Source organism: Ailuropoda melanoleuca, chromosome 7 (assembly GCF_002007445.2).
Source record: "Ailuropoda melanoleuca isolate Jingjing chromosome 7, ASM200744v2, whole genome shotgun sequence".
Taxonomy (NCBI): Eukaryota; Metazoa; Chordata; class Mammalia; order Carnivora; family Ursidae; genus Ailuropoda; species Ailuropoda melanoleuca.
Genome location: NC_048224.1, coordinates 105,985,237 through 105,996,731, shown reverse-complemented (window position 1 = coordinate 105,996,731; position 11,495 = coordinate 105,985,237).

Sequence of the window (11,495 nt, the reverse complement as noted above, 5' to 3'; positions counted from 1 at the left end):
GAATGGACCCAGTACTTTTGTGAGATAATGCGCAAATCAGTGCTAATTCTGGAAAAATCTGGTATGGAGAGGACTTCAGAGAGGAGGTGACAATTGAAGTAGGTCTTAAGCAATAAATATATTCTGTCAAACATTCCCTTCTCGGATGTCATTAGAAGGGGAAAAAATAATTCTCTATAGAGATTCAGAGGAAGGCTTGGAGATATAAAGGAGAATAGCATGCTTGGGTACGAGTGAGAAGTTCAGGATTCAAAATACATTTTGCAGAAGGGGAAAAGTAGTGACTTGAGACCAGAAAATAAAGGGTCTTGAAGACTAGACTATGGGAGTGGAAATATATTATTACTGACTTTGAGGAGTCAAAGGAGATATTTAAACAGGAAAGGGACTTGGGCTATAAGCATAACCCTCTGGTTTCCTAGGGACACGTGAAGTAATGGCCAATGAGACAGTAAACTCAGAAAGAAGATGAAGTAGGGAAGATACAGTAGGGATGGAAAAGAATGAACTATTTCTTCTTGGGAAGTTTTAATTTGTTCAGATGCCTTAGTTAACATAGCTAGTTTGTCATGGAAATCTAGGTAAAAGTGATTAAATACGGGGAAGAAAAAACATTTATTGAGTGACTCCAAACAACTTTAAGCATTATGTATTAAAACATTGGGGCCTTTCTTTAAATTACAAATGATTTACTTTACAAGATTGTGATAAAATATACATAACATGAAATTTACCACTGTAAGCATTTTTCAGGGTACAGCTTCATGACATTAATTACATACACATTGTTGTACAACTGTAACCCCCGTACATTCACAGACTGCCTTTTTTTTCTTGCAAAACTAAAACTCCCATGAACCCCTCTCCCCAACCCCTGGCAAAGAGCATTCTACTTTCTGTATCTGTGAATTTGACTGAGTACCTCATATGAGTGTTTTAATGGTATGGAAGAAAAAATAAATAATCATGAATCATTCTATGGGGTATATATATTTTTTAGTATATCACTTGGATTATAATAAACCACTTCATTCAATTATTATGACATTTGCTATGTTAATGCTCTCGCAGCCATAACATAACAACATAACACCCAACATTTCAGCAGAATGTTATCCATAGGAAACCATATTTATGAAAACCTTGTCTGTCTAGAAGAACAAGAATCTGTGAATGAAGGGATAGGGTTTTGCCTCATCTCTGATACCGCTTAAAACATATCCTGTTACAGAGTTAGTGTCTCTTGTGGTAAGGAGCTTGTGTCCATGACCTTTTCTAGTTCAGTCAGTGTTACCATGAATCAGCTTGTGCTCCATCTCAGGCTGAGATAAAATGTCTCTCCATCCTTCTGCTCATCACAGAGGTTATTCCCCTTTTCCCAACGTGCCCAAGCCAATGCTAACTGCTCCATTCTATCAGCCTGTGCTTGGCTCTTGCTCCTGAACTGTCTTCCTTCACCAGTTTTTATACAGTGTAGGAACTGACTGAAGTAAATGTTACTCTTGCAACAGAATGTTTTTGAGCCTTAAAGGCAATCCATCTTTAAGACAAATTTTCTTTTCCAGAAAAAAATATTTCTTATATATAAATATTAGTATTAAAGCACAATTTTTTGAATGGCAACGTGCTCCCACAAAAGTGTTCATTGCACAGTCAATGATGGACATACAAGTCTGAAATAATGTCCTCCTCTTTTTTATTGTCAACAAAATGAGGCTGTGGATGACAGATGATGCATTGCTTTTCTCGTGAAGGAACTTGGCAGAAACTGAGTCATGGGCTGTCCTCACATGAAGAGGGATTATATGTCAGACCCAAGGACCACCAGGACATTGAAGAAGAGGATGAATTAGGATCAGATAGCTCAGATGATGAACCGTGTTTAGAAGGACAAAAATTGTTCTAAAATTCAGAAGCAAAGTATTATGGTACGGAGGGTTTATCAGAAATAGCAGACAAAGGCAGAAGAAGGAGGGGAATAAATTTATGATACAGACTTTTCCTTAAATATAAGGTTCTTTCTGCTGACTCTGCTAGCCCAAAGTATGTTCAGACAGATCTTCCTTTAGGGAAGATTTAGGATCATGAAATGCTGCATAATTTAATACATTTAGTTTGATTTATCAAGAAATTTCAGCCAGGGGCGCCTGGGTGGCACAGCGGTTAAGCGTCTGCCTTCAGCTCAGGGTATGATCCCGGCGTCATGGGATCGAGCCCCATATCAGGCTCCTCTGCTATGAGCCTGCTTCTTCCTCTCCCACTCCTCCTGCTTGTGTTCCCTCTCTCGCTGGCTGTCTCTATCTCTGTCAAATAAATAAATAAAATCTTTAAAAAAAAAAAAATTCCAACCAACTTATCCTGCCATGCAAACTTCATATTTAGGAATTTAAGGACTGTGTCTACTAAAGGCAGAAAGCTCCTTCCCTTCACAATTCCGTTACTTATAGACGTAAACCAAGGATATGAATCATGTGATCCATTAAAGTGGCTGGGAGCTCTCTATTAACCATATTTCAGTTCTTAGATGGGCATCAAATAGATTTTAGAGTAGAAGTTAAAAAAGAAAGGAGTTGTCAAGTTTACCCTCATGAAAATAGAATAGATGTGTGGGACTGAAATAAAAGAAAAGAAAAGAAGAGCATACACACTAGGATGGGATGGATTCTTGAATATCACAATCCAAAAATCAAGCCAACTCTGACCTTCCTTCTTATACCCTCCTTGTTGGAAAATATACTAAGAAAATACCTTTGAATTCTCACTAGTAAGGAACAGGAATAAAGTGGAAAAATATTAGAGCATTTCGTTGTCTTAGAGGATATAGAGAGTCCCATCTTCCTACGAATTCCTCCAAAGTCAGAAGCCTTCAAACCTTCTTTCCCGTGCATGGTGTGATCTTCTAGAGGTGCCAGTATGAGGCTCATTACTTTACAGGCACAATGGAAAAACACATAGGGTAGTTAAGTTTTTTAATTTGAAAAATAAATTAACATTATATCACATAATTTATGGGAAATGTGCAATATATTTTATTGACTGCATGTAGAACTTGGAAATATGATTTATATGAATTTGCTATTTCAGCATGATGAATTGATTGTCACATTGAGGATTATGGAATTAGCTGGAAGAACAGATGATTAACCACCACAGCCTTTTGGCTAGTGAAGTTTTACCTTCTGATTTTTGAACATTAATAAATCATCCTTCAGCATATGGGACTATTTTGGCAATAGAGCTGCTATCAATTTAATCATCTCAAACCAGAGAGCAATGTGTACGTTGCAAATGCCACCGACATGAAAACCAGTTACTAAGAACAATTGAGTATTATTCTTATAGTCACATTAATTACAGCTGAAACAAACCTTGAAGAGCTAAGAAAACATAGCACAACTTATCTACTATTTACTAAGGGAAAAAAAAAGGAATCAATATAGCCATTAATTGCATAAATAGCAATAAATACTTTGGCTGCTGTCCAGGAAGTGTACCAACTGAGAGAATTTTTCGTACTGCTGGTTTCATTACACAGATCATAGTCACAGTAAAGCAGGCAGTGGACTGCTGTTCAATAAACTAAATTTAATGTTACTCAATTATGATCATCGCGCTCAGATATAATACTAATAGGAATGTCAACTGCGATTACATTTTCAGATTTATGTAAAATAATTCAAATGCTATTTGCCATCCCTCAGATACAAGGTTCATCCGGTTGTTTATGCAGTCGGTCGATATTGATTGCGCACAGCGAGTAGCGTAGTAGAGGCCCAATGGCAAGTATATATAACATCCCTTGTGCCAGCTGCCAGGGTGCCGTGCCAAGCACCAGGGGCGGCCTGCCAAGTCATCAAGCAGATAGCGCACCTCTGCAAAGCTGCCTTGTTGTTTTTTTACAATATTTTTTTTTTCGAATTGCTCACATGTGCCATGAATAATTCTTGCCAGCATTACCCAGCATGAAACAGAAATGAAGGCAAGGAAATGTCTTTCTTAGAGAATTCTTTTCAGAGCTAAATGAATCTAGTGAAGATATCATTCTAGCATCATTATATGTTGTTATGTATGGCAGGGGCTGTGTCATTTAGCCAAGTATTACTCAGTGGGCTGAGCAGCTGGTATATATGATTTTGTATACCACCTGCAAAAAATATGCCAAACCATACAATCAACCACCTGGCCAAGAGAGTAGGGTAGCTAAACACTACTTTGCTGTCGCACCCACATTTGCGGGAAGTTCGAGAACATAAACACAGGCAGAATGAACATTGTACAAGATAAGGTTTGTTAAAGCTTTTCTGTTCAATAAAGCATATAGTGCCTGCTGTTCAGAGTACTGTGCAACAGATTTGCTTTATTCCTAATGAAGGTGTTCGGGCATTTTCCTGGCACAAATGGAGTAAAATTATGTCCTTAAAACAACATTTTAGAACAACAACACAACAAACCACCGCTTCAATTGCACGGCAACAGATTGGAAAAAATGAAAATAGATATAAACCGAAACTCGATAATGAATTAGTGTCATTACTATGGATGAATCATTCATTTAGGAGGATCTTGCCTCGTCTTAAACAACCTGGCTGTCTAGCAACTTCCACCGAATTCCTTTCTGCCTAAAACATGTGTTTATTATAATCATCTCCACACCATTACTCGTGGGGAAAATACTTTACAGGTGGCCTCTTTACTTATTTGGCTATAAGTGAATATGAGAGTAATTTGATTGTAAACTAATCTTTGTATCACCAGATTTCCAGTGTCAGCAATGTCAATCTCATCATCTCCCCTTTTCACTGGCTCAGCACTAGTTTGCTTTCTGTGGCGAATGTACCTTTTACAATTCGAGTCCCTCATTGTTTGACAGATTACCGGGGGAAGAACTAATAACTAGATGAAGGTATTCAATGTGAAACAAAGGGAGTTGTTGCTTACAGACCAAGGTCTCTGGCTCTCATTATCCGTGTGGCTATGAGTTGAAGCTCATTAGACTCTCCCTTTTGTCTCTTTTTAATATAGAAAGACTGATTTGGGACTTGTTGACTCCATCGTGACTCCTTAGGTAAAATATACCAGAATTTTAACACTTACGGAAGTTCTGCTATGTAATACTAGTTTTCCAATAACTGTCTCTTTGTTTTTGGGTAGTTTGGTTGTCCACCCCCCACCCCCCTTTTTTTTTTTTCTTATTTCTCACTTGAAAAGAAGATTCTTACATGAGAGCTTTTAAAATTATTGTTGCTTTGTAAAAATATGCGAAGGTATTTTGCCAGTAATTTCAAATGTACATTGTTACTTCTGTTTCCTCTAGGAAAAAGAAAACAAAGGGGAAAGAAAAATAGAACTTTTAAAATCTATTAAAACATATTATGTATATGAAATGCAAAAACAAGGACATAGATAACATGATTTTTTTTTTTAGTTTAAAATGAATTCTAGACAAAAGGAACCAAAGTATAAAGTTTTCTTATGGTAAGTATATGATAATATATTAAATAATATTTTGGGGGTTTTTTTGTTTGTATGTTTGTTTACATTTCAACTCTGACCTTGTGATGGTTAATTTTGTGTCAACGTGGCTGTACCATGAGCTGCCCAGATATTTTGTTGAACGTTATTTCTGGGTGTGTCTGTTTCTGGATGAGATTAACGTTTGAATCAATGCATTTAGAAAAGCAGATTGTCTACGCAATGTGGGTGGGCATTATCCAATCCATGCAGTGGATAAATAGAAAAAAAAATGGAGGAAGAAAGAATTCACTTTCTATCTCACCATTTAGTTGGTCTTCCCAAGCATAGGATTCCTGGTTGTTAGGCCTTCAGACTATACTGGAATTATTCTGCTGACTCCTGGGTCTCTAGCTTGCTAACCACAGATTGTGGAACTTCTCAACCTTCATAATTGCATGAGCTGATTGCTTAAAATGAGTAAATATATATCATATTTATTATAAATAATATAAATATATTTATAAATAAAAGTAATAAAATATATTACATAGATTATATATATTTACTCATTCTAAGGAATATATATATATAAAATATATATTATATATAATAAATACATATATTACTTATAATATACAAGTATTTGTTTTATATGAGAAGAATAAAGTGGAAGCTTCAACTTCTCATTCAACAGAATGACTTTTGGTTCTCCTAGAGATGCTTCTCTCCTAATCCTGAAAATTACACTTCAGCAGACAACTCAAAGTCAGCAGTATAGACAACAAAAGTTTTGCATGGTGGTCATTAGGAAATATAGTGAGAGGAGTCCCTTGACTCTTAGACCCATGTGTTCTGGTTTTGGGAGAAGTAGCTCCAAGTATTCACTGCTGGTTAGAGCATATTCCTCATGCTACAGGACTGTACCACAACCTCTGAAGTCATTAGCTCCCATCTGCGATTATGTGTCTTTAAAATGCTGTTCTGTCATTGCATGAGGCCCCTGTCTTCTAGTGATAGGGTACCTTGTAATACCAGTGAATCCCCTATCATCAGCCCCATTGATTAATATCTTTTGCTCAAAAATAAAATATCTGATCAAAGTTTATAAGGTATGAGAAGCATGGTACAAAATCAGTCATCGTCTAAGTCTGTGATTGGTGCCGCTGGTTGATACATGGTTGGTAGACAGTGATGACAATTCAATATATACAAGTGTTACTTGCTCTTTCAAGTGAAAGCAAATTGCTTCTGCTGTTCTCTGTTCATTGGAAGAGATAAAAATGCATTTGATGCAGCAGTATAAGCATTTCAGATGCCAAGGCCTCAATTGCTTTTCTCCATTCTATCTCTGAGATGGAAGCCACATTTGGAGTTACCATCTGATTATGATAACTATTGTCATTCTCCAAGGCCCAACTGTCTACCATAAAGGTCAAATGGATGAGTTATTTGGGAAGCAATATCAAATAGTCCCCGTATATCTATCAGATCTTTGATGGTAGCCCTAATGTCTGCTATTCTTTCAAGGATACAGCATCATTTGGTTTACTTTTTTTGTATGGAGGGAGTTTTCCACAGGCAGAGTCTACTTATCTGTTCTTACCATGAAGCGCCTCTCTGGAGAGGCAACGGTGACATTCTCTCTGGTGCTGAGTCTATCTATTGCATTTGAACAACACAGGAACTGTACAAATAATCACAGAATAAATCCACAGGAAAGCACTGAGTGCACTGTGAGACAGACTGACATAAACTCCATTGATCATAGGATCTGACAGTGAAGGAGTCCCACAGTGGTATTTTGGTTCCCTAGAAATTAATATCATCAAAGAGCAAATTTCTAATATGCCAGAGAAATATTGATATTTCCCATTCTCTGAGGCACAGCTATTCTTCTAAATGCTAGTATGTTTCTGTGGGGGAATTCTAGGACTTAGGTCTAGGAAGGGCCATGCTTCTTTAAAAGGGAGAAAACATTAAGTCAGGACTCTGTTCTATAGACCTATAGTTATTTTGGACTTTTGGGGGCTGCCCATCTCTTTTAGTCCAAAGAGGCCTATGAGCAATTAGTTATAGCCAAAGATGAAAATATTTCACCAAGTTCTGAATGCCACACTTAGGCATGTGGCTATTATGATAGCCATGTTCACCTTTATCTCCTTTAATTATAGGCTTTGCTTGTCCTCTAGACCCCAGGATCACATATCTCCATTCAAATCAGGGAGTCCATTTCAATGACATTATGTCTCACAGTCATTCCTGATTTATAAAGTATAGACACACCCCCTTAATCAATGTATTTTCCATTACCATAACGAAGGGAGTATCTTCTTCTCTTCCTTGAGACATATAAGAAATTTAATCCAATGTCCCCACCTCTTAAACTCTTTGGATTCTTTTGGCTATGTCAAGCTTCATTGCCATCTGTCACCAGCAAATCCAGGTTTTAGTCAAACAAGTGAGAAAACAACTGAGCCTCTCTCATTTGCTCAAACCAACTTCAATCTAAAATTGTACTATTCAGTTTTGTAGCCACTGGCTACACAAGTCTACTAAGTACAAGAAATGTTGTTAGTATGACAGTGGGACTAAATGTCTAATTTCATTTAATTTTGATCAATTTCAATTTAAATGTCAAAGCACAAACTATAAAGTATTTTTCTGTGTAGTACAACTTCATTGTTCAGAGAGGATTACATTTTACTTTAACTATAGCATTCTCTAAGATACTGTTGTGTGGCAGTGTACCTCTCTGGTGCTCAGTTCCTAGTGTTATGCAGAAACGCATCACTGATCAAGTTAGTGTCAACTGATTTAGTTGAATGATTTTTTTTTTACACACTGATGTAACTTTGGATATGCTTTTATTTAACTTAAGAATAGTCATGAGATATAGAAAAGATACTCTTGATTAATATTTTGGTATGTTTTGTTTCAAAGAAGTTCCACATTTATAAAGAAATATAAATTTGTGGCATAAAAAAGTAAAACTTGAGAATACATACACACACATATGAATATATAGTATATACTTCTATATATGCACATATATATTTTAATCTTTTTATTTTTCAAAGAAGTTTAGCTATATATAAAAAAAATAGTTTTACATCAAACAGTACTCTATGTATATTTGGTCAAAATCAAGATTTATTGTAATTCTGTACAAGAGACTGACATTTTCTTTTTTGCTTCATTCTTCTGCATGTTACATATTACAAATATCCGTACTCCATTTTCTGAAGCTACCTTTACGAAAGGTGCAAATAGATATAATTGTCAATATATTCATTTGCATATATATACATGCAAATGTTCTGAATCGTCATTAGTTTATGGAATTAAAAAAATAGACGATGATTAATTTAACAATCTTGTGTTCTTTACCAACACTCATTTGGTGAGTCATGGAAGATTTATTTAAGAAGATTTTATACTGTTCATTCCAATTCAAGATTTTCTTAAAACAAAAAGAACACTTGCTAAATATTCAATAATAAAAAAATGGCAGTGTGATTTACATTTTTACTCATGAAACCATACTGCTCATGAGCAAGCTAAATTTAACGCTTCAAGGAAAGGAAGAGCTTATTTGTGTTTTAGCTAGACAGGTACACAAATTTATGCTGAAATTGAAACTTTTCATTATACAAATCAATAATAATGTTATATTGATGCAAGAATTATTGAATTTATTTAAGTTGGATAGTAACACTTTTGAAAATTACATGCTTTTTCTTCAAGTTCAAAATAATTCTTGTAGTATTGATGAACCAGTTTTGTTAAAGTTGATGTAAATGTAGAAAATTATATTTTGGTATTTGAAAATTTTAAAAAATGATAAATCTTGGGGATGTGAATTGACTTTCTCAACTATAAGTTTTATTATATTTAAATAAATCAGGTATTTCTGATGAAATAAAACTTGGCATCTGAATTGAGACGTACAGTAAGTGTAAAATCATGCTGGATTTTGAAGAGGTAGTAAAAAAAAAGTAAAATATATGCTTTATATTTTATGTAGTTTTTGTTTGGAAAGGATAATATTTTGGATATATTGGGTAAATAAAATATATTACTAAAATTCATTTCATCTATAGTTTTTTGCTTTTTATGTGAGAACTAAAATATGAAATTACATATATAATTCACAGTACATTTCTAATGGACAGCACAAGCTCTGATATGTATATTCACATGAATAACTGTAACCAATCATGAGACATTTCCTTTTTATTTATTTATTTATTTTGGTCTTGCATTTCAGAAATTAATCCCACAAAATATTTTGAGTTGTTTTGCCAATATAATTTACCACAATCTTGGATTTCTCATGGTGTGTAAGTGTCTGGTCCTCTGGACACAGCATGCTGGAATCTGACTCTGGTGAAGGGCCCTTTAGTTACTGACAGGTAGTGAGGAGTGGACGTGAGATAATACCCCCCCAGGATCTGTACGCAAGGCCTGTGTCTGTTGGCAAGGGAAGCTCATGGGAGTGGGAGTTGGAGGGTAATTTGAATCAAATAAATCCTTTAAATATCATTATTCTCAATATCAGTCTTCAATTCTTTCCCAGTGTGTGCTTCCAGTTAGTACAGAAGATACCAGAAGACTCTCTGAATTTAATGGATGCTGTATTTTCTCAACCCAGAACATCTGGCTCTGATTTTCTTTTAGGGCGATCATATAAAGTTTCTTTTTTTTTTTTTTTACCATGTCTTTATTCAAGAACTTAAGGCTTAAAGCCTATCATGTTATAACCACTAAAACTCTCCAATGCATGAAATAGTCATTGACTCTTATGTTCTTATATTCCTTATTCTCTTAGTACTGTGGTCTGGCAGCATCCATGTGGTCTGCTGAGGGGGCATCAAGAGGGATAACTTAGGCAACACTTTTGCAATTTGCATGCACATATTACTGGTATTCTATTTGACAATAAATTAATATTCTGCTGTCAAGAGCAACCCGGCATAAAGCCCAGGTTCCATCACTGGAACGGTGTTATCAGTTACTGTATTGTGTGAGTTTCAGTGACAGATGGAATCTACTCTAGATAGTTTTACAAGAAAGATATTTAATAGATGGAATTGTTTAAAACTGCTGGTTGATGTATAGAATCCAGGAATGACTGCCAGAGCGATGGCTTTAACTGACCTCCGAAGAGAGCTATGAGCTCTACCACTTCTGAAATCTGGGAATCAAAAACTATCACGACTTCAGCCTTCTGTATTACATTGTCACCGTCGCGACCTCAGCCAGGAAGTATATATTTGCCTGATGTTTTGTGAGCATCTGCAGTATTTGTTTACATGGTAGTTCACCCTTCCCCATGGCTTCCCTTTCCAATTTCAGTTACCTGTGATCAACCGTGGTCTGGAAGCCGATGAGGTTGGACAGAAGGTAAATAGTAGCCTAAAGCGATGTCACAGTGCCCCAATCATTCACCACACTTCATCTCATATGACACATAGGCATTTTTTCATCTCCTTTCATCTCAAGAAGAGAAGGGTGCGTGCAGTACAATAAGATGTTTTAGGAGAGATTGACCACATTCACATGACTTTTAACAGTATATTGTTATACTTATTCTATTTTATTATTAATAATTGCTGTTAATCTCTTACTGTGCTTAATTTATACATTAAATTTTGTCATAGGTATATATGTGTAGGAAAAACATAGTATATATGGGGTTCAGTACTATATTTGGTTTCAGGCATCCACTGGGGGTCTTGGAATGTATCCCCCACAGATAAGGGAGGACTATTGTACCACTCGACAACAACAGCAAATTTAGAACCAGACAAGTAAGCTCGTGAACAGATGCTGCAGAAATTCAGTTGCAGTACTATCAAGAAAAAGAAGAGAAAAAGACTAATATAAAGAGCTTTATTATAGTTTAAGAAGGTCTCTAATGATATCAAAAGTATTTATTTCAACAGGAAGTTATTGCAGTTCTAAACTTTTGTGTACGTAGTGACATAGCCTTAAAATACATAGCACAAGAAGAGATATAATCACAAAGAAAAGTAAAATAC